The sequence below is a fragment of the Puma concolor genome, chromosome B1 (assembly GCF_028749965.1).
Source record: "Puma concolor isolate L17-30 chromosome B1, mPumCon1.1.hap2, whole genome shotgun sequence".
Classification (NCBI taxonomy): Eukaryota; Metazoa; Chordata; class Mammalia; order Carnivora; family Felidae; genus Puma; species Puma concolor.
Genome location: NC_141670.1, coordinates 160,127,706 through 160,153,450, shown reverse-complemented (window position 1 = coordinate 160,153,450; position 25,745 = coordinate 160,127,706).

Below are 25,745 nucleotides of genomic sequence, written 5' to 3'. Positions count from 1 at the left end.
TGTGTGTGTGTGTGTGTGTGTGTGTGTGTGTGATTGAGGTCATAATGGTTAGGGGAATAGTGAGGTAGAAATGAACAGGAAAATAAAATTCTGGTCATTTGTGCAAACACCTATTGGTGTCTATATATTTATTTAAAGACTTGGTATGAAGAATAGTGTATACATGAGTAAGCCTGACTTAGAGGTAAAATGGATGCCTATACTATAGATAACACAGCCAACAAAGTAAATCAAATCCATTTGCCCATATTAAATTTCAGAAGCTCATCTGATAGCACTGATGTGATTAATGAATCTCTATTTCACTTTTATATGTACAGCAGGTGCTGGTTCTGTGTATGCTGTGAGAATTGTGACTTGTACTATAATCTTAATAGCCTGATTGATGGTTAGACTGTCAACATTATAATGCTGTTTTCTGAACCTTGAGCCCATATTACATCAAAGACAAAATAACTGTATCAGTCCTAATATACTATAAAATATGCAGCATTTATCTTGTCTTATTAAAATATCTCTTATAGTATTTACTTGTCCTAGATCTATACCCACAACCGCTGGTATGCTCCTACTTTCTGAGGTCCACAAAAGGGTCTGTTTTCATTGTTTAAATACTGTCACTCTTCAAACCTTGTTCCTTCTGCTCACCCCAATCCCACATTTTCTCAGGATCTTTCTCTTTACTAGATAATAATTTATTTACTTTTAATTATTTTTAAATTTATGTTTGAGAGACAGAGAGAGACAGAATGTGCATGGAGAAGGGGCAGAGAGAGAGAGAGAGACAGAATCGCAAGCAGGCTCCAGGCTCTGAGCTGTCAGCCCAGGGCCCGATGAGGGGCTGGAACCCACAGACTGTGAGATCATGACTTGAGGCGAAGTTGACGCTTAACCTAATGAGCCACCCAGGTGCCCCAACTAGAGAATACTTTATATCTATTTAAATATATTACTATGATTAAGATTTAAAGTGATTTATTTCTCTATATTATATATATATATGTACATATACATAATGTATATATTCACATATGTCTATATATGTCTATATCTGTATATAGATAGATATAGAGATAGAGATAAAATGAAATCAGAATGTAAGATCTCTAGAGTGATATAAAAGTCTCTGTCTTTCTAAAATATAGTTTTTGTGGGGCTCCTGGGTGGCTCAGTTGTTTAAGTGATGGCTTCTGCTCGTCCCCGGCTCACGCTCTGTCTCTGTCTTCTCTTTGTCTCAAAAATAAATACTTAAAAAAATAAATAAAATCTAGGTTTTGTAATAAAGAAAATAATCAAGATATAAATTAAAAAATATAATGTCAATAAATAATTTGTTATTTTGCCTCTGTAATAGGCAAAAACTTTCTTCCCCCAACTTGAATACCTTTGGGCTAATATATATATATATATATATATATATATATGCATACACATATACAGGATTTCAGAGTTCTTACTTTTAGCAGGGTTTAAGTAGTAAGAACAGGCTAGCACAACACTTTTCTTCAGTTATTCATTCAGCAAAAAGTATGGTTATCACCCTGAGACACACATGTATCAAAGACTACCAGTCTAACTAATCCTAGCATAACTTCATGGAGGGTTGTTTAAAGGGAGGAGGCATCAGGCCATTGGGATTGTTAGTAACGCTTTTGTGATTAAGTTAAAGGGTCCGGTTAGAAGAATTTTCATTCTTTCATCTTCTAATTACTTTCTGTCACACAGTGGTTCTTGGAAGGTTCGTGTCATAGAAACCGTCAGGAGAGATTGCTGAGATTATAGCATGGACAAAATAAGGTATGTATAACAGTCAAGCTGCCCGTCTATAGACAGCACTGATATTGCTGCCCTATCAGATTATTTTTGTTGGTAAGCCAACATATGCACACTCTAGTCAATACAGAGCTCTGGTTTATTCAAGTCCTTGTTTAAAGTAAAACCTACATTCCTTTCTGGGGAGTCAAATCACTGTGGTACAGGTGTAGTGTTCTTGTCCTGAGGTTTAGGGCTGGGTTTTCTTTCATAACCCCCTTTATTGAAATAGCTTATGGGAGGAATTCTTAGCACATTTAATTCACAGAATATGCAAAATCAACTAAATAGAACTCTATGCAAAAAAAAAAAATAAATAAAATAAGTTGCCAATCATGGTGATTTAGATAGTTTAGAAAGGGGTCTCATAATTACATATATTTTTTTCCTTGTGCAAAACAAACTGAATTTTAAGAACGTTATCTACCACTAATTGCAAAATACAAAGTGCCTGGTTGTTCTGCTGATTTGTGCAGGTAATTTTCTAACTATTTATTTAAACTTGGTATGCATAATGAATTTACAGCTGATCCTAACCATGATTATAAATACAAATTAAGTATTGTAAATTATCATATAAAATACAAAACTCTTTTGTTTGTACAAAAGAGTTTTGTATTTTACACAATTAAAAATTGTGAAGATTTGAAATAAATATACAGGCAAAATGGGACAGATTTGTGGCATTTATGGAAACGACTAAGCAATCACAGGAGAAATTGACGATGTTTGGCCTAGTTAATCATTGAAATGTATTATTTGTCAAATTCACCCATTTCATCAGGATCATACACATGCATATACAGAAACACACAAACCTGTGCAGGCACATCAGCCTCTGCCCTCACCCCTGAGTCTTTGCCCATTGGAAGTTAGGACCTCTTCACCTACACATGTGGATTTACTCCCATTCCAAAGCCTGGGACCTACCCTGATCCCAACAAAGTTCAGTATAAGTAGTTCTAGGTTAATATATTTTTAATAATACAGGCAATTATATAAGAACCCTGCAATGTGTTCTATTCAGATAAATGAAATCTTGTCCATTTGCTCCAGCCACGTTGGTCTTCCTTCACACTGTTGTTCCAGAGTTTCTGCACTTGTTCCCTTTGCCTCAAATGCCCTTCCCTAGATACATGGCTTCTCTTTCATTTCCTACAGGTGTCTGCATAATTGTTATGATGATAAGCCTGTACAAAGAGCATCCAGCCTTGCTTGTAGCTACTCCTTAATTCCCTCCTTTTTTTCTCTGTAGAATTTGTCATCTTCTGACATAAACATGTTTACCTTGCTATTATCTGTCTCTCTACCCTCAGTGCCTGCCTTCACTAAGCAAGCTCAGTAAATCAAAGGACATTGTTTTATTTACAATTATATTCCTAACACCCAAAAGAGTTTCTGGCTAATAGTGGGTGCTTACTAACTTTTTAGATCATTGATGAATTTAAGATGATTTTAATGCTGTGTTCTAAAAGCAATATTACAGGCACGTGAGTGGCTTGGTCAGTTAAGCCTCTGACTCTTATTTCAGCTCAGGTCACGATCTCATGGTTTGTGAGTTTGTGCCCCCCTGTCAGCCTCCATGCTGACATTGTGGAGGTTGCTTGGGACTCTCGTGCTCTCACTTTCTCTCTACTCCTTCCCCACTCATGTGCACGTGTTCTCTCTCTCTCAAAAATAAGCAAGTAAACTTTAAAAATTGAAAAAAATAAAAGAACTATTACAACGATTATTTCAGTTTTTTAGCTATCACGTTATAGGAAAAGGATACAGAATACTCCAGGCACAAGTAGAGGAAAAGAACAGTCTTTTGTTATAAAGTAGTGCATTAACATAAAGGTTATTAGAGAAGGGGAAACAAACAAAATACATCCATCTGGCGGACTGGTGGAAGAATTCCAGGGTCAAGGTCTAATGCTGTTTGATATCTTGGAATTTATCTTAAACTGAGAAAAGGAATGTCTAACACTTCTCTAGCAACTCACTTTAGTAGGAATCATATTTTCACGCTGCATTCAGCCATTCTTCTACCTCTAGCAAGGCTATGTCTAATTATTCCTAGACAGATGATTATTATTTTTTCAGTATTGTTATATCTTTTTAAAAAGCCTAACACTTAACCTTTACCATTTTAAAATTTGCACCTGTGGTGATTTCATTATCCTTAGAATTTTGTGTATTTGAATGCATGGTTACTTCGATAATTCCATAATAATGACAATTCTCTGTATATCTTAAAACATTTTCATCTTACCAAAGCTTGTTCATGTTCATTATTATCAATATTGATAATATTGTAATATTGATAATAATGTTTGATCTACAAATTCCCTTCTAATCCCTGCTTAATTTGGTTGTTTAGTTACAAATACTGAGTAGAGTACTTGAGAATTGGCTTTGAATTATTTTTATGAATGATAGAATTTGTCCACCTCACACAGAAAAAACTGATGGGAAGCACTGGATGATTAAAAAAAAAAAAACAAAAAAACAAAAAAAAACACCTCAGGAGAGCTGAGCTTCATATCCTCTCCTCCAAGGTGGTGAGTCTATCTAGATGAATGTTGCTGCTACTGCACCTGTCTGAATCTCAGGAAAGTACTGCCCTGGAAAAGGAGTCTCTTGAGATGAGGTAAGAGACCAGATGCAGGAGCTTCAAAAAGAGTGGAGGCCAAGATTTCTCCTTAACTCCTTAGGACAAGATTACCACTTATCTAGATATTTTTCAAGAAAAATTTAAATAAAAAGGGTAATATTCACCAGCACATTCTCAACATGGAATTCCAGGCATCTGCTATAAAATTAGCAGATTTTTAAAAAATGTTTATTTTTGTGAGAGAGAGCACGTGCATGTCGGGAAGGGACAGAGGATCCCATGTGGGTTCTGTGCTGACAACAGAGAGTTCCATGTAGAGCTCAAACTCAGGAACCAAATTGTGAGATCATGACCTAAGCCAAAGTCGGAGGTTCAACTGACTGAACCACCCATGTGACCCCAAATCAGTAGATTTTTAATTGTTAAGGGGCTAAAATATTTTTAAGATTCCCTCTCTGACATATAAATGCTAAACAAATTTGAAAAATTGAAGTATACATATTTGCATGTCAAATACAGAAATAGATTAATTGTACACCATACCCTAGACAAAGGGTTAGGAGCTTTGTATCTGTTAATTCATTGCAAACACACACATGCAGACACAACACACACACACACACACACACACACACACACACACACACACACAGACATGAGATGAAAGATTGAACCTCAGAAGTTAAATACCATGCTTGAGTTAACAAAACCAGTAAGTTCAAAGCTGTATTTATGCTTTGGTCTTCTGCCTCAAAGTCCAGTAATTGTTCTCCTATATCATAGCTACTTCTTTTGATGACCTAAAATAGAATGGATACTTCATGCCTATATTTTAATATTATGTTTATATTGCTGGCATTCTCAATTATTTACTTTATGCCCTATCATGTTTTTGCAAAAAAATATCCTAGCTTTACCTAAGGAAAAGTAATTGTCAAAGTAAGTTGTTAATGATATCATTTCTCTTGCTTGTTCTATTTCTGAGTTATTTTTATCTTGTGGTTTATTTATTTTGGCACAGCAAGATTCACAGCTTCCTCTGCAATTTCGTAAAATGTTCTTGCCTCATAACCTTGTTGGCTGTCCTAATTGCAATGCTCCTTTAAAATAAAGTGAATTTGGAATGTTATTTAAATACTTTTAAAGTTTTGTTTTATGCACTTTCTCCACATACAGAGTAGAGCATATTTGTGACTGTGATTCACATTTTTCTTTCTCTATCTTCTCTACTCCTTATTTATATCCAGTGATTTTCTTGGAGACACATAGGTATATGTTTTGGCTTCACAAAATGTCTAAATAGGTATTTTTGATTAGTTTCCATATAGGATTGAAATAATTTCTTTGTCTAAGAGCAGAGAATATTACTATTCACCTAAAATGTTTATTTTACAAATTTCCATATTTGCTGCTCTGTTTTTGAAAATGCCAGCCAATCAATACATTAAACCAGTCATATAGGCATATTTGCCATATTAGTATGGTACTTGTGTATTTTTCCTTGATGCGTGTGTGCGTGTGTGTGTGTGTGTGTGTGTGTGTGTGTGTATGAAGTGTCTATCCCACTTTGGAGTGCACTGCTGCATTGTTCATTCAACAAATGTTTATTGAGTATTTACAATAAAGCAACCTTTGTGAGAAGCTGGGAAGGTAGATCTACCATCTCAAAGGCTTACACTGAAGATAGAACTTACATCAAATATTTCCATACAGTGCAGTGCTAAGTCCATTCCACATAAGCACATGGGGCACTGCAGGTTTATAGAATAATCACGAGCAGTAAGTGCAGTAGAAAATTTATGTGTAGAAGGCCAGATATCTTTAAAAACTTTGTGGTATTAGGAATTTGCAAACTGTTTCTTTAAGCTGGAGTGAAAATTACATGTGGGGAATGGGTGTCGACTTAAAGAGAGGTAGGCAGGGATCAGCTTGGAAGAGCCCAAGGCAAAAAGTTTAAACATTATAATAAAAGGTAGGGAGAATAAAAATAAACATACTACCTGTGGGGTTTTTCATAGATGGTTCTATTTATGATAAAAGGGTTGTTGACCATTGATATATTTAAAAAGCCAGAGAGAAACATTTCAATTAGCTGTATGATATGCTTGAGATTTTGCACTGTGGTTAGCTTTTGGATAACTAACCTATAAGAAAAACTCAAATTCTCCATTTCTGTCACCATATGTTTGATTAGCTCTAATAACTAGCAAAACTCTAATTAGAAATATAAAATTTATTTTAATACTAGTGGATGTAGGATGTAGAGGGAAAATTAGAAGCCCTGCGTTCCACTTTCATTCTTTTTTCCCCCAGTTTCATTCTTAACAATTATTAGCTACGAGATGGATTAAGTAAGGCTGTCAATCAGATACCATCCTACGTATTTATATACATTTTTATCTTACCACTGTCTGTGAAACTAGTCTTATCATCTTTAGTGTATGTGTGTGTGTGTGTGTGTGTGTGTAAGAAGATTTTCTCAAACAGGTTAAGTGCAAGTATCTTGCCCAAGTTTATAAAGGTAATAGGTGACAACAAGTAAGTTTTAAACCAGATGTATCTGAGGACGCCTGGGTGGCTCAGTCAGTTGGGCGTCCGACTTTGCTTCAGTTCATGATCTCACAGATCGTGGGTTCGAGCCCTGCATCGGGCTCTGTGCTGGCAGTCTGGACCCTGGAGGCTGCTTTGGATTCTGTGTTTTCGTCTCTCTCTGCCCCTCCTGTGCTTGCATTCTGTCTCTCTCTCTCTCTCTCTCTCTCTCTCTCTCTCTCTGTCTCTCTCTCTCTCTCTCTCTCTCTGTCTCTCTCTCTCAAATATAAATAAGCATTTAAATAAATTTAAACCAGATGTATCTGATTCAGAGTCTGAATTTTCTATACCTTACTCATTTCATTCCCCAGGCAATTTTAATTACTTCCCTTATAAAGTCCAAGATTTTGTTAGATCAGTGGTTGTCAAAGTGTGGTACCCAGATCAGTAACACCTAGGAACATGTTAGAAGTAGAAATCCTTGGCCCCCATATCAGACCTACAGAATCAAAACTTCCAAAAGTGGGTACAGCAATCAGTGTTTTAGAAATTTTCCTAGCTTATTCTTACACAAACCAAAATTTGAAAACTACCCTATTAGAATATCATGTTTTGCGCGATGTTTTTCAACATTGACTACACGTTAGAATCACCTTAAAGGCTGGAAAAATACTGGTATTTTGGCAACCCCACAAGAGATTATGATTTATAATAATTGTTCTGAATGCCCTCTACATATATATATGTACACACACACACACACACACACACACACACACACACACACACAGACATGGTGTGTATAGTCTATACACATGGATATGGTCTCCCAGGGGGTTCCAAATGTGTCTTTAAGTTTGAGAAAAATTGTAATAGATTAGTGCTTCTCATATTTAATGTGTATTTAAAATACCTGGGGATCCTGAAAAAGTGCTACTCTGGTTCAGTGTGTCCAGTTGATGTTGGATTCTGCAATGCTTGCAATCTACCAGATGATGCTGATGTTGTTGGTCCACAGGAGATACTGAATAGTAAAGTATTATGTTATCTTTAACATACTACCATATCTGAAATACATGATTCTATGAAAATTTTTAATCCATGGTTAAAATGAGGAAATATCACTTTGCCTATGAGAGGGCAGGCTCTATTGTTAGGTTGGATTGAAATTTTGTTTCACTGTGATAAACTGTATCATCCTGAGCAAATTTCTTACTCCTTCTGTGTCTAGTTTCTTCATAATGATAACTACCTTTTATAATTTTGTGAATATTTAATACACTACTCAATGGCAAATGATTATTACAGTGTGTGATATGGTGATTATAAGAAATATGTATTTGATCAGTTAGATGACCAAGATGTATTTCGCATGTATATATGGTCTTCCATAGTTCCTGCCTTACAGCTTCCAAAACCTTTGGAATTTCTTAAGTGATGAGAACCTTATACTTTTGCTATGTTAATGAGGTGACTTTTGGACCTCCCCTAAGGATGGAGGCTGTCAATTATGTGATTAGAGGGTTGAAGCTTCAAGTCTCCTCCAACCAGACCTCAGAAAGGAGGGGCTAGAGATTGAGTTCAATTGCCAGTGGCCAATGATTTAACCAATCATGACTATGTAATGAAACTTCCATAAAACCCCTACAGGATGGTGTTCAAAGAACTTCCAGGTTGGTGAACATGTAGAGATTTGGGGAGGGTAGTGATCTCAGAGATAGCACAGAAGCTTTGCTCCATTTCCCCAGGCTTTGTTCTATGTGTCTCTTCCACCTGGCATTTCCTGAGTTATACCCTTTTCTAATAAGCCAGTAAGCTAGTAAATAAAATGTTTCTCTGAATTCTGTGAGCCACCCAGCAAATTAATTGAAACCAAGGAGGGGGTCGTGGGAATCTCTAATTTGTAATACAAGTAACAGTCTCGACTTGCAAATGATATCTGATGTGGGGAAGGGTTCAGTCTTGTGGGACTGAGCCCTCAACCTGTGGAATCTGCTGTTATTTCTGAGTAGTTAGTGTCAGAATTTAGTTGAAGTGAGTTGAATTATAGAACACCCAGGTGGTGTTCCAAAAGAATTAATTGTTCATGTGGGGACTCCCCCCACCTCCAGTGTAATTAAATCTGAATAAATTTATAGTATTTTCCATGTCATAAGTATTTAATAACTTATTATTATTACTGTTATTAATAATAGTACTGTGAACTTTTCCTTCTAGCTTGACCTATATTAAAGCAGTTTAATACATTTTTCATGGCAGTGTATAACACATATGGAAAATCTACATGTGTTTTTATGATTTACATAGGATTATGCTGAAAAATTATAGGCAAAATAGGAATGAAAAAATGAAAAAAACTACAACTGATTTATTTATTCTTAGCATCAACCTAGTAGATACATATATAATGTATAACACCAAAAAATGTATAATACTGTGTAATTGGCTACCAGGTATGGTGTTTTTAATCACCTGACTAGCACTTTACAAATTTGAGTATAAAGCTTATGACCTATTTGGGCATGTATCCTTTTCTGAAAGTCCTTGAGTTCTGAGATATGTGGCTTCTAACAGAACTATCCTTTGATCCAAATGCTTTCTATTAAATACAAAGGATTTCTGAAGAGCTTCTTCACAATGCAGCATTAAAAAGAAGTTTGTTGGATATAATAACTAATTAAATTCATAGTTTCTGATTTTAACAGACCTGAAATTGCTTTATATTTTCCCTTAGAGAGTTTGACCTACTTAGCAGATTGGAGAACTTTGTGATCTGAATCATACTCCTGTCTGACAGCAGGAATTCAAATCCCTTGAGGACTTACCTTAAGTAGGATTCATTAGTCCTCTGTAGTCCAGTGCCCCAGCTGCCCATGCTGAAGACAAAAGGGTAGCCAATTTAATTAACCACAGCCTCAAGGAGCATAATTCATTACCAATTTTTCCAAGTAATCTAAGACTATATCAATGCTCCCAATGAAAAGATAGATGGAGCCAAGTGGTCTATTTAGGAAAGAAATCCCTTAAATCTAATTGCTCTTTTGACTATTTAATTGAAGGTAAAATTAGAGGCCATGACAAGACCACAAAACTTATCATCAGAGTAGAGAGACCCGTATTTCTTTTATGTGATAAGAAGTCAATAAAGTATACAATTAAGCTTTGGGAGAAGAATTGTCTGTAAACCGTAGTAACAAAACATTGTATCTCTTCTGCTACTCTTATTTATTTAACTAATTTTATGGCAAACGAACAACAATTGAATGGTTTATTTTGCTGTTGTTTACAATAAATGTCTTACATAAATCCAGTAACTAGAAGTAGGTTCTCAATGATTAACTAATTTAATTTACTCACTCAGATATTAAATGCCTACTACGTGTTGTGCTAAATGCAGAGAAGATAAAAACTTTTTTTTATGGTTTTGAAATGCTAACCACTTATTAAGAAATGGGAGATAATCATATATAAAATGATATTTTGAAAATTGAATAAGTTGAAGTGTAAAATGGTAAAAACTGTGGGAAATATGAGGGAAGATAACTTGTAGGAAATATAATTTGAATTGGGTCTGAAAGAAAGAATTGGAAGTCACAAGGGGGAAGATAGGTGAAGGGGAATTGATACAGGGAATGTTATGTTAAGTGAAACCCTAGCATGTCCCTAACTTTTCTGTGGTAGCATGGCTGGAGAAATGAATGAAACTGAGTAGATAGAAAATAAAATTATTGATGACAACTACCCCCTGATTTTATGGATCATGTACTTGAATATGTTTTTTCCATATGTTTATTTATTTAGTCTTCTAAATAAATATCAAGGTTTTCAATCTTATCCTCACTTTGATAAATGATGGCATTGGTAATTAAGAAGATATGTACAAAGTCAATGTGATTTATATATGATAAATGAAATCCCGTAGCTTTGCCCACACGACTACCTGATTCAAGCTTGCAAATCTTTTCATACTCTGTACTAGCAAGAACTGGTAAGCTGTATTAAGGTCATATTCTATAGACAAGTATTGATACATTATAATCAGGAGAACCATGATTATACTTGATTTCAGACATACACACACACACACACACACACACACACTGAAAACAAAAACAAAATAACAAAACCAGAAATCTAGCAATATTGGATTTTTTTATGGAAGGGATGTTGAACACAGTAAGAGATTAAGAGAAACTGAAGTAATTTCAAATTAGTTTAAAAATAATGTGATATTAGAATAAATGTTAGAAAATATGAATATAATTATTTACCTTTTTCGATTAAAAATATATATGGGATACATTTTATACGTATTGCCTCATTTTTATTAAGAGGTACATGGTGTATTAAAAAGTAGATTGTCCTTGTCATTATTATGTATCTAGTAAGGAATATATAATAAAACAAATAAATACAGTAATAAATGTGTCTTAATATAAATTTCATTGAATTAAGAGAATAGTAACAAGGTCACATTGTGTGTTACACAACTATATTTAAGTAGAAGTACAGCAACACTTCTTATAAATTCAAGAATCAACAATTTTTGAATGTTTGCTGTGTACCAGGAACACATCAAAAGCCACAATAAACTTCAGCTGCTTGAGTCTAAGCCCTATATTTTCCCAAGGTAACTGGTTAGTGGGACTTTGAGGCCCTATATTGATTTTCATCTACTTTGCACTTCTCTTTGAAACTAGATGTGATCATTTCAAATTGCAGCATCCAATTTCAAAAATATCTGTGTGCAAGGCCTGACAGAAACATAATAAAATAAGTGATTAGGGAAAACTATTTTTGACAAGCTCTTCCAAGTCTTGAGAAGTTCCAATTTATTTATGCCAAGCTCTGCTTCCTCCTCAATCCATATGCCACTGAAATGTGTGCCATTCTTCTCAGCTCCTCAACCTAATGCACAAGCATCTATGCACAAGAACTTAGCAGTTGATGTGCATATAGGGCTAGATGGCCAATGATATTCAGTTCTTACTGCAATAAATTGAAGATTGATCAGATAATTGTATTGTTAAATTTAAAGTGGCTATCATTTCACTAGACTAAAAAGAAAAAAAAACATTGGTTTAAAAAAATAATTCAAAGGAAAACATTTAAATGACTTACAGTAGAGTAAGAACTAAAACATAAAGGTGGCACTTCTAAGTGTATTTTAAGATTGACTCAATGTAAAGAAGCCCGTCTTAGTTATCTATTGCTGTGTAATAAATTACGCCAAAACATGAGAGTAGTAGGTCTGCTGACATTACAGAAATCACAATCTGTTGTAACCTAATCATGAAAGTAGTGACTCATTGTCTTTGCTATATTCTATTGGATAGAAGCAAGTCCCCAAGTCTATCCCACTCTCAAGGCCTGAATACCAAAAGGGATCATTGCAGACCATCTTAGAGCTTATGTGCATATCTATGATGGAGGAGCTCTCAGATGCTATAAATAGCTACTGCTATAGCTTTGATCTCAAAAATTAGAAATATTATAATTTACCTCCACCTACCAATAAAAATCCAAATTGCCCTTTGAACGTAAAAGTTTGCATATATTTACATATACATTTTTAATCTGATGCTTATTAATTGTGCTAAAAAATTAGAGGTGTCTTTGCTCATTTCTGTTATTTTAGTGCAGTTCACAATTAAAAACACAATTTATTATAAAGTTCTAATTATTTGAAAATTACAAAGGAGGATATTTGCAATTATTTATCACTCCATATCAAAGCAACTACGAAAGGGTCAAATCCCTGAACAATACAATGCATTGATTAGTTAATATAGCTAAAAATGTATGTATGTGAATATGAGCAATATTCATTGATACATAATTAAAAATTTGCATATATTAGCAGAAATTGTTGTTGTTGATTACTATGTGCCAGGAACTGTTGTATGCATGACAGATGTAGCAGCGAATAAAACAGGAAATGCCCCTTCTCACGTGGTGTTTGTATCCCAGAGTGATAATGAGACAACTAGCAAAAAGGCAGAAGTCAATTCCAGATGGTGATATGAGAGAAGTAAAGCAGGTGATGGGACATAGCAGTGGGGACACTTCTGAAGATTGGTTTTGTAGTGCAGGATTCAGGGGATAACAATATTTGAACAAAGACCTGAATGACAGTTCCGTTATTATCTGAGAGCTGAGCATTCTGAAAAGAGGGCAAAGCAAGTCAAATGTCCCTGAAAGCAGAAAACCTTCAGCCTGCCTGGGGACTAAAGGTGCCAGTGTGCTTGAGGACTAAAGACTAGTGCGCATGTACATAGTGTGTGAAGGATGTGGAGTGGTCTAGATGAATTTGCACAAGCCATAGAGACACTTAATATAGAGTCTTGTGGACTCTATAAATAATTTGAGGTTTATTCTACTTGAAACAGGGGGCCATTAGAAAGTGTTTATGTGGAGAGTGGCAGGAACTGGAGACTGCTTTTTGTGTGAAGTCTTGCTGGCAGAGGACCTGTGCCTTGAAGGGCTGTGAAGTGAAGGTATTTTTTTTTAAGATAGAAAACTTGGGGCACCTGAGTGGCTCAGTTGGTTAAGCGTCTGACATCAGCTCAGGTCATGATCTTGCGGTTGGTGGGTTTGAGCCCCTCATTGGGCTCTGTGCTGACAGCTCAGAGCCTGGAGACTGCTTTGGATTCTCTGTGTGTGTCTCTCTCTCTGCCCCTTCCCCATTCATACTCTGTCTCTGTCTCTTTGAAAAATAAATAAACATTTAAAAAAATGAAGCATCAGATGGAGATCAAACAAAATCAGGTGTCACTTAAGCTTAAAAAAATAAAATAGAAACCTCTATAAAACCATTTTATTTAAGTATAGAAACCAACCAACATAAAAGGATGTTGCAGAAGAGAGGTGGCCGATTGCAATTCAGAAGGAGACAATAGGTAGTTTCATAAGACAAGTGGAGATGTTGGCCTCAGAGAGAATGTCAGGGTCAAATCACTCAGTGTAGCAGGAAGACAAGTAGGTGGATGAGTGTGGAAATGAGTTTTTGTTGTAGAAATATAAAATGACACAAGAACTTCTTGATGGTGTTTTTTAGGAGGCAAGTGAAACACTAGAATCTCAACAACATTTCTTCATAGGATGAGATTCTATGACTTGTATATATTCCTTTAATTATGCACTCACTGAGACACTGGTTTCTGAGATAAACATGTTTTAGGCTCTGCATTCCAAAAAAAAAAAAGGAAAACTTGCTTTAAACCAGTCATTCTCAAATGCTAATTGACACTAGAGGTACAATGAGAAAAATAAATACCCTCTGGTGAATTTTTCATAAAACAAAATTTTCATTTTTTTAGGGGTTATGGTCTTCCTACTGCTTGTGCTAGTATGTCTTGTTTTTTTGTTAAATGATGATGAAAGATAGGTGTGTTCTAATACCATTAGTTGGAAAAATGTTAACAAAGATAACATTCATAGATGAGGGACACAATTCTTTTTTTTTCCTTTTTCTTTTCTGAACATCCGCCGATTTTTTCCATAATGTTAGTTGGGTGAAAAAAAAATTAAATATTTAATTTCTTTTATAAGAGAAAAAAATACTAAAAGGTAATAAATGTTGAAGAGTATCACTTTATTGGAGAACAAAAAGCAATAAAAAACATTCTTGCCTTGGGGCGCCTGGGTGGCGCAGTCGGTTAAGCGTCCGACTTCAGCCAGGTCACGATCTCACGGTCCGTGAGTTCGAGCCCCGGTCAGGCTCTGAGCTGATGGCTCAGAACCTGGAGCCTGTTTCCGATTCTGTGTCTCCCTCTCTCTGCCCCTCCCCCGTTCATGCTCTGACTCTCTCTGTCCCAAAAATAAATAAACGTTGAAAAAAAAATTAAAAAAAAAAAAAACATTCTTGCCTAATATCAGTGCTTCCCTTATACCTTGGAGGAATCAGAAAACTGGCATATTTGAGTTATCTTTTCAAACATGTGAAATTTATCTGGTAATCTCCAACTCATTGATTTCAATAATGTGATGTGCCTGTGTCTCAATTGCAAATTAAGAAAGAGACATGCTATCATGAAAGGGAACTTTTTATTTGCCTTTTCTAGGAAACAAGCAGGATCAGGAAATACCCTAGAAAAGATTAGTATGTCCCTATGGAGACTAGAACAAAGAACTCTCAATTCAAGTTCTTTTATTTATGTAAGGATTCTCATTAGGAAAAAAAAAAGATGTACATGTAACATTACCTATCTACTCATCTATCTATATGTATAGGTACAGAGAGGATACATTTACACCCATATTCATACATGGCATGTATTGGTTATATAGATACGTGTGTGTGTATATGCACACACACACACACACACACACACACACATACACACACACAAATGCTACTGTGTGTATCAAGCACCATTTTAAGCACTTTGCAGATAATATCAGAGATGTATAGATTGAAATCACTAAGCAATAGTAATTTTATAGTAATTATAATCTGTGAAATTTGAAATATGCAAATTACCTTAGAAAATTATTTATAAAAGAATTTTAATATCATTTTAGTGCTTTTTTTTTCTTTCTTTTCTTAACACATTAGCTTTAATGACCACTTTTGGTAAAACCTACTTTTTGAGGACACTAATGAAATTACAATATCATCTTTCCAATGGTCTCCTAAATCTAAATTTCTTTTCCTGCAATTACTCCCAAGAATGGCCAGCTCCTCACTGGCATCTCAAATCCAAATCGTTTACATAATTTCATCTAAAATTTCATTGCTGCTTCCCTATTTTTATGAAAAGTATTAAACTGTGACCAAATAGGCTCAAAATGTCAGATTCATTTTAATTAGTAATGGCTAATATTTATTGAAAATGTATTATATCCAGGTCTTTTGGATTCATCATCTCAGGCGACCTCTACAGCAAGAAAAAGTGATTAACATTACTGGTTTCACTAAGTGGAGAAACAGCCTATAGAACTTAAATGACTAGACTATCCCCTGATTGCATCAGGAGGTGAATTCAGTTCTGTTGGTTCCTAAACCCCAAATTCATTTCCGGTGAAACATTTACACATTTGAATACGTGAAAATGATTATTGGCATTTCAGAAGACAAATCCTGTATATTCTCTTTTGGAAGTCAATAAGAAGTTCTGCTAAATAAGTCTTTAGGAAAACATTATGGATAAAGGTCATGGTTTCTATGCCCTATTAACATGTACTTTTTTGACCAATTAAAGACTATCTCCCAAAGTCAACATTTTTTTCTTTATTTTTGTTACCTATATGAGGTTTCTCAGGCTTCCTTTTTTTTTTTAACTGTTTAATTTTCATTAAACAAAATTTTTCAACTCCTAGGCTTCCATTTTACATCTTTTCTTCCACCAACTCTTCATTTGTTGGTATTCCTCAAGGTTACAGTTTTGGTTTTTCCTTGTAATATTCTCCTCCTGGAGGAAATCATTCATGACTTTAATTGCCAAAATTCTACTAGCTGTCAAGTCTGTAATTTTAGATCTAATTCTCCTCTGAGTTTCAAACCCAAGTTTCACACTTTATGTTAAATTTGCCAGAAATGGTGCAAATGCACAGGACTAAAGCCAAAATGATTATTTGCCTCTATGCCTTTAATCTGCTGCTAATCCCAAGCATCTGTAGAAGTGACTTTTCCAGTGAGAAATGTTCATTTTATTCAACTGCTTTTTCAGTAGCCATGTTTTATCTGCCATCAGTTTGTCATTTATGAATCAAAATGTCTCCTACTTCTTTTTTCTTGTCTTAATTCACGCTTTTGTTTTTTTGTGTATAGGTGATTTTCATATTCTATTCACTAATCTCCTTTCTCTCTGTTCAAGAGTGTCTATAGTATAGTCTTTTTGTTGTTTCATTGTTAAAACAAAGCAAAATAAACCTTCCACTCACTTTTTTCCATTGCATTTTTCCACTGAAAAGGAAATATACATGTGTATATATTCTGATATTAGGAAAATTTTACATATAAATATATACAATTTTACATAGATATATAAAATTTGTATTGTGTATTTTGGCTGCAAATAGCAGTAAATGGGCAGGTCCACATAGGAATGGATAAGAAAGACCAGCCTGAATGGGGCGCCTGGGTGGCTCAGTCGGTTAAGCTCCCAACTTCAGCTCAGGTTGGGATCTCATGGTTCGTGAGCTCAAACCCTGCATTGGGCTCTGTGCTGACAGCTCAGAGCCTGCTCTAGATTCTGTGTCTCCCTATCTCTCTGCCACCTCCCCAGCTTGGACTCTGTCTCTCTTTCAAAAACAAATAAACAAACAAAAAAAAAGGCGGAAAGTTCTTACGTTGGTTCAGGTGATAGGTGATAATAGCTGGGGTAGGATAGTGGCAGTGAAGAGGAGGAAACAGAATTGTGAAATATTAAATGGGTGAAATCAACAAAACCTAGGTCTTTGTTTGTTGCAGAATATAAATGAATTTTCAGTTAATGAATTTGATATATATCTAAGATGCAAGCAAAATGATTACATGAGCCTAGAACTAGAAATGGTTTTTAGAGTCAGCAATACCCAAAGAGGAACCATACCTAAAGGGAGTCATCATAGTGGATTGATTATCAGGTAGAATCCAAGATGTAGGATGCAGCCATCAGTATTGACAGCCTTTTTTAAAGAATTTTTTAATGTTTATTTTTGAGAGAGAGACAGAGCATGAGCAGTGGGAGGGGCAGAGGGAGAGGGAGACACAGAATCCAAAGCAGGCTCCAGTCTCTGAGTTGTCAGCAGAGTTCCACACAGGGCTTGAAGATCTCAGGCTTCCTTAAGGTACACACAAGAATAGACTAACACTTTCTCATGAGACAAAGAAGCAATTATGTTACTTTGAAGATAATGGTATAAAACTTATTTATATTATTCATGTATTTCTACTTTTTATTTTTATTTTTAAGGTATGACTAATTATTTATTCTGGATTTATATATTTTAACGTTGACTTTCAAAGATTGGTTAGATATTAAAGCTAAAAAAGTTATACTTGTTGTTAAAAGATCAGCAGTTATGTTCGTATTTTCTTATTTCCTGGCACTTTTATTCTAACAATAATTTTATCATTTAATACCAATTAGATTTCATGTTACTCTCTCTGACCTTAATAGTGTTTCTTTCTGTTTCATTTTTCTTTCTGTCTCTCTCTCTCTCTTTCTCTCTCCTTCCCCCTCCCTTCCTCCCTTCCCCTCTCCCTTCCTGCCTTCCTTCCTCCCTTCCTTCCTTCCCCTCTCCCTTCCTCCCTCCCTCCCTTCTTTCCTTCCTTCCTTCCTTCCTTCCTTCCTTCCTTCCTTCCTTCCTTCCTTCTTTATTTCCTTTTCTTTCTTTCTTTCTTTCTTTCTTTCTTTCTTTCTTTCTTTCTATGTATATTTTGGAGGGAGAGAGTGAGCAAACGTATGAGCAGGAGAGGGGCAGAGAAATCAGGAGAGAGAGAATCCCAAGCAGGCCCTCTGCTGTCAGGGCTTGATTCCATGAAACATGAGATCATGACCTGAGCCAAAATCAAAGTTGGATGCCTAACTTACTGAGCCACCCAGATGCCCCTCTTTTTCTTTTTTAAATAAGTACAATCATAAATACCTATTACACACCCAAATTTTTGGCTTGTTTACACATTTCACAAATAATTTCTTAGCCTTTTCCTGTATAGAAGAGAAATGGAGAAGGCACGTTGAGAAATAGAAAGGCCACCACACTAGGAGCCAATCTTGTCTTATGGTGTGCTATGCAAATTAGATTATGTTATTTAAGGTTTCTGTCCCCATTTGCTTGTTTCCTCAATGGAAACAACAAACTGCCCTTCCTATCTCAGAGATAGTGAGGATGAAATTATGTAGACAAAAATACAGATATGGAAATCCTGACATTTATAAAATGTTGGAAGTAAAACATTGGAGGAATTAATAAAAGTATTGGTATGGACCATAAGAGACTCTTGAATACAGAGAACAAACTGAGAGTTGATGGGGGGTGAGGAAGTGGGGAAAGTGGGTGATGGGCATTGAGGAGGGCACTTGTTGGGATGAGCACTGGGTGTTGTATGGAAACCAATTTGACAATAAATTATATTTAAAAATATTGGTATGGAATTAGAGAAGTATATATAATACAGCATGATTTTTGTTTTTGTTTTGTTTTGTTTTTTCATTTCGGTTTTGATTTGGTTTGGTAAGTAAATACCTCATTTTAGTAAAGTTGTTAGGCAAATTATAGAAAGAGCCCAAATATCCATCAATGGATGAATAGATAAAGAAGATGTGGTATGTGTATATATGCAATGGAATATTACTCAGCCATAAAAAAGTGAAATCTTGTCATTTACAATAACATGGATGGTGCTAGAGAGCATTATGCTAAGCAAAATAAGTCAGCCAGAGAAAGACAAATACCATATAATTTCACTCATGTGGAATTTAAGAAACTGAACAGATGAACATAGAAGGCAAAAAAAGAGAGAGGCAAACCAGAAAATAGACTCTTAACTGTAGAGAACAAATTGAAGGCTACTGGAGGGGAGACAGGCAGGGGATGGGTTAAATGGGTGATGGGTATTGAGGAGGGCACTTGTGATGAGCACTTGGTTTGTAATTAAGGGATGAATCACTAAATTCTACACCTGAAACTAACATTACACTGTAAGTTAAGTAACTGGAATTTAAATAAAAGTGACAAAAATATTTTTTTTAATGAGTTACCAATTTTCTTAGAATGTTACTGAATAGGTTCTATGTATGAGGAACTGATTTAAGTGATTGAGATAATAAACAAAGATCTCTACTTTCATGGCATTTACACTCTGGATCAGGGGAAACAGATAATACAAATTAACATAAAAATATATGTTGGAATCTGACAAGGCATTGTGGAAAAGGAAGTTTAAAGCAGGATAAGAGGGATTAGGGGGACCTGAACAAGGAAGGTGAGGGTTTAAGTTTTGATAAGGGTAGGAACTCAAACTGTGAAATAATAGCTAATAGATAAAAACATAGATCCCTTTAAAACGTAAGACAGATTATGTTCAAGACTCTTGGTCTTCTATTTTGTTGAAATTAAAAAAACACATTTTACAATAGCCTGTATTTCCTAAGCAATTTGAAGGCAATTTGCCTTCTTAATCAATGACCTTTTCTATATTAGCTATGATAACAAGAGCTGCTTTAACAGAAAAATCTCAAATTTCTCAAATTGTGACTTGACACAATATGATTCCTTACTCATTCAAATTTGAAAATGGATACCTGTGATGAATGATAGCTTGTTTTGCAAGTGGTGATTCATGACCAAGTTCCTGATGTCTTGTGCTCTGGCATTTTCAAGCACGTGGCTTCTTAGGTTGTAAGTTCCCTGGTATCATGACGGAAGGAGCTTGTGAGTGTTACTAAGGGCGGTATTTTAGGGTTCTATTGGAAATACACATATTGCTGTAATTCGCATTCCATTGGCTTAAATTCATACTAGATCACTTCTGCAAAGGAGGCAGAGAAACTGTTCTGTATGGCCAGAAAAGAGTTGGGTAATCAGCTTGAACCCTTTATAATAACCTATCACTTCTTTCTGTCTCACGCTGCTCTGCCATACTAACCTCTGTTTTTCTGGGAATACTCAGATAAATTCCTGCCACAAGATCTTTGCATTGGCAATTCCAAATGCCATTGCATTTCTCTAGACATGCACTTGCCTCCCTCATTTTGCTTCATTCCTATAATTACTCAAATGCTACCTTACTACAGAGGCTTTTCTTGGCACTTTATTTGCTCCATTTTCTGCTTTATTATTCTCTATAACTATCATATATACGTAACTATATACAGTAAAACCTTGGATTGTGAGTAACTTGTTCTGCGAGTGTTCTACAAGACGAGCAAACCCTTCTGATAAATTTTAACTTGATAAATGGTTGATATCTTGCAATATGAGTAGTATGTGATGCCAAATGTCACATGATTACAACTGAGCCTTGAAATTCACCTTGATGCACAAGTGCTTTGGATTACAAGCATGTTTCCGGAACAAATTATGCTCACAAACCAAGGTTTTACTATATATGTAAAAAAATCCCCTAACATATAATATTTGTTTCACAAAAATAATATGTCTCTCCTTTTATAACTACCCTTTAAGTCCTGTGTTAGGGTGTTTACTATTGGATTGAGGGTTATAATCTGCTTGCCTTGCTTGAATATATATATATATATATATATATATATATATATATATATATACACACACACACACATGTGTGTGTATGTGTGTGTGTGTATCTTCCTAACATATTTATTTGTTCATTGCCTATGTCTTTCACTAAGCCAACAGCCATATGGGTACAGATGTACAGATTTATTTTCTTTTATCAGTTCATCTCCAGAACAAAAACATGTCTCTACCATGTAATAGGTGCTTTATAAATATGTTTTGGATGAATGAATAAATTAAGGAATATGAAAATATTTCTACAATTTCACTTATATTTTTTTAAATTATGTTTTTATATCGGTCTCCCTCACTGGACTTCTTGAAGGGAGGAACAGTACATTTCCTAGTATGTAGAAGACTGATGATGAATATTGTATGAAGAAAGGAGAATAAATAAACAGATGAGGAAATTTAAGTATGTAACTATATACTATAAAGTATATAACTATATAACTATAAATTTTCAATTATAGTAATATGTGGTTACTATCTAGTATTTGTATCCTACTTCAATGAGAGAATTTTTTTTATTCTGAAAAAAAATACATACATATATACCCACATATGTGTATATATATATGTATACTATATACTATACTTTAGTGTGTGTGTGTGTGTGTGTGTGTGTATAAATATTGTGTTCTTACTCCTGTTGGTCTCACTCAAAAACTCATGTTGTTTTCTCTATCAGATTGTTTCTGAACACTTACAAATTTCTTTTATTTTTGCTTAACTTAATTCAATATGTTTTTGTTCTTCATTAGTACAATAACTACCATTTGACATTCTTCCTTCATTTAACATAAACCTAATCAATAGTATAAATAAGTTATGAAGTAGGTATAGCATATTCTGCTACATTTTACTAGATTAAAAGAGGATTTTAACAAAACTAGAATATCATTTAATAAAATATCATTTAATTAAAATATATTTAATTAAATATTAATTAATATTAAATACTAATTAATTAATTTAATTATAATATCATTTAATTAAAATAAAATAGACTCATGCACACCAATAAGTCATTATTTCTAGAGAACACATTGGAATGTGCCTATAATTTATAACATTCGATGATATGCTAACATTTTTTAAATATCTACTCTCATTATTAGTTTTGTGATATTACATTTCACTTATCTTACTACACTATTTCAAATTATTGATAATATACATCCATACACTTATGTAATTAAAATAGGTATATTAGATTATCAACGTCTTGGATTGAATTTTCTGGAGAATTGGAATATCATCTGTGGCCTGATTTTTATCTCTAGTTTATGTCATTTTGCCCTTCCTTTTACTTTCAATTTCATCTTATTTCTCTAAGTTGTAAAATGCTGTGATCTTTTATTAAAATAGGAAAAAAAATAATAAAAAGTCTTTTGAAATGATATAGAGAACCACAATTTGTTAAATTCAATACCAAAAGAGCATCTATGACTCATTCAGGACATAACACTCTAAATTGCCCAAGAATAGGAGGCATACACAGTGTAATATATAATACTAATGGTGAGGGTATGATTGTGACTGGCTTATAGAATTAATTCAGAGTACATTCAGTGCAAGTACTTGGGAATGATATTTAGCTTATAAAATATTAGTTTGTAAAGTTTCAAAGTCTTAAATTTTAAGGGAAAATTGAAATTCTACCTGGAAAACAACCAAGGCAATAGATAGGTATAGTCACTAATTATGATGTGTTTGACTGAGAATTTTCACAAAAATAAACATCACTCTTTTTATACCTAACCTGTAAACCCTACTTTAATAAGTTTAGTATTTCAGTGGAGAGACTATACGTATTTTCACTTGTCTAAATTCTGGGCTTAAGGGTAGAACAATCTGGTAATATATTTTAAATTACATTTTGCTATAAGCTAATTAGCTAGTGTTTCTTTACTGACATTTACAGTTATTATTTTTTTCATACTATGCACAATCAAGTTTTCTGTGAAAAACAGCCACACAAAAGCTAACTAAAACAAAAAAATGTTCTTGGATCTTAGTATATATAAAAGGTTTTAAGATTTCTTATAATATATTCTCAATAATAGACAATAGAACAAATGTCAATAGCAATGAGAAGGTATATAAATCACATGCTTAGGGGGAAAAGTTTGCTAGATTAAATAAACACATGAGGCAATATGTGGTTTTTCTTTATTAAAGCAAGCTGCTAAGGATAATTATACTTAATAGTACTATTTCTTTACAGTTGGTTTGAGTAATTGTATATCTGTCTCAATGGCAATACAATACTATTACAAGTGCTTTATAAAGTCTGGTTCAAGTAAAGGCCTTGTAGGTACTTAATCTTTAGGATAGTTCCAATACTTAAATTCCATAATCCACACCTTATAGTTGCAATAGTCCTTTATTTATATCTGAATCTAGGATGTTTTCTGAAGAATTCTAAGCAATATTTCACTCCAGTCTGTCTTGATCATTTGCCTTATGGAGAGTCTAAACTAGTTATCAACTAGATGGGTATGCGGTTTTTTATTATTTTTTTTTTGTAGCAATTTCACCCTCAGACCTCAAATAGGCAATAAAATAGAATAAAATATTCATTTGCCTCGGCAAACTTCAAGAATTGTACGTAGTGATGTTATTTATTTTCAATGAAGAAAGAACTTCTTAATATTAACACTTCTTAAAATGAAAATTCCAAGAACTAGAAATAAAAAATCTGGAACAAAGTGTTATTTATTATGTTACTTTGGGTAAATCTCAGCTAATCTATTTCTCGAATAAGTGAATTATACTCTTCTTAGCTAAATGCTTGAGTAGTTCTGAGGGTTAAAATAAATACTACATGGGAAAATGCTTTCTATTCCCGAAAGTGCAAACGTGAGCTTTTACTGATTTTGTTAGAATTTTTAAACTTACAACTTCTTTTTATGTAAATGATTTCATTTGCAGTTATATTCTGAATTAACCAATATTTGTTGAACTAATTTTTATAACTTTTTTTTGTTAAATGACCATAAAGAAGAAATATATTCATTATAACAATTATGATAAAGATAATAATAAAACTAATTAATAATGATGACAAATGGCATCCATAGAGGCTGTATCCCTATTTAAGTGAAATATTGAAAACATCTCCAAAAGTGGAGCCATAGAACTCTGGAAAAGCGTATTCTTAGTTATGTAGTTTATTAATCACTTATGTCTTGGAATAAGACACTTACTTTCTCTTTTGTACAGATATAGAATAATGATAAAGGGTAATATGACAAAAAACCATTCTTCAACTGAGCTGGAAAGATAAAACTACACTGGGACAATCACAAATGAAACAATATCACAGTTTAAACATTATATATAAATTTTATGTTGTCAAGTACAATTTTTAAAAAGTTAGAAACATGGATCTTATGAAAATACAATATGGAAATGTGGTAAAAATTTCATTCAACACATTAGTGATTGAACCAGTAAGATATTAAGTTTGAGTTAAAATGATTTTGAAGGCGTGGGTATTTATAAGCGACTTAAAAGGTGAATGTTAAAGTAAGTGTGTTAGGTTAGCCACAAAAGTGGCTAATGATCTACAAAGTAATACATTGTAGCCTTAGGGGTGTAATTTCTACCAGACAGAAATCTGCATGGTATTTGCATGTTTTTCAAAGTCTTTAACAGGCGTACCCAAAGTTTATAAAAATCTAGAAGTACTTGTTTTTGGTTTTGCTATTTCCTCTTTGATGAGTCTCCAGACACTATACATTTGTATGTTGCTGGGACTGAATTGTTTCCCCCAAAATTTGTATGTTGAAGCCCCAACCTCCAATGTAATGGTAGTTGGAGAAGGGGCTATTGTGAAGGGGCTATTGTCATTAGAGTTAGAGGTCTCAGGGTGGTGTGGGGTTTCATGATGGGATTAGTGGTTTTTTTGTAAGGTTAAAAACAGAGAAATCTTTCTCCCTCTACTTTTTGAGGGCATAGCAAGAAGGTTGTAGTCTGCAAGCCCGGAAGAGGGCTCTCAGCAGCAACCGAATTGGCTGACACTTTGATCTTGGATTTCCTGGCCTCCAGAACTGTGAGAAATAAATGTTTCTTGTTTAAGACACCATCTATGGAGTTTTGGTATAGCAGCACAGGCAGAATAAATAAATGTTATCATGTAGAATTCTAACATACAGAATTGATTAAAGTGAAGTGTGCAATTGGATTGGTATAGGCTATACCCAAACCACTTTAAGAGAGAAAACTAGGGTGGTGTGTGTGTGGTGTAGTGGAACAGGCATAAGAATAAGTGGCCTTCGGGACGCCTGGGTGGCTCAGTCGGTTAAGCGTCCGACTTCAGCTCAGGTCATGATCTCACGGTTCGTGGATTCGAGCCCCGCATCGGGCTCTGTGCTGACAGCTCAGAGCCTGGAGCCTGTTTCGGATTCTGTGTCTCCCTCTCTCTCTGCCCCTCCCCTGTTCATGCTCTGTCTCTGTCTCAAAAATAAATAAACGTTAAAAAAAAAATAAATAAACATTAAAAAAAAAAAAAAAGAATAAGTGGCCTTCAAGCCGTGTCATTGAAATGATTGTAAAGCTCTGGCTATTTAACCTAGAAAAGAAAATAGTCAAGGGATACTTAATTAACTGTGTT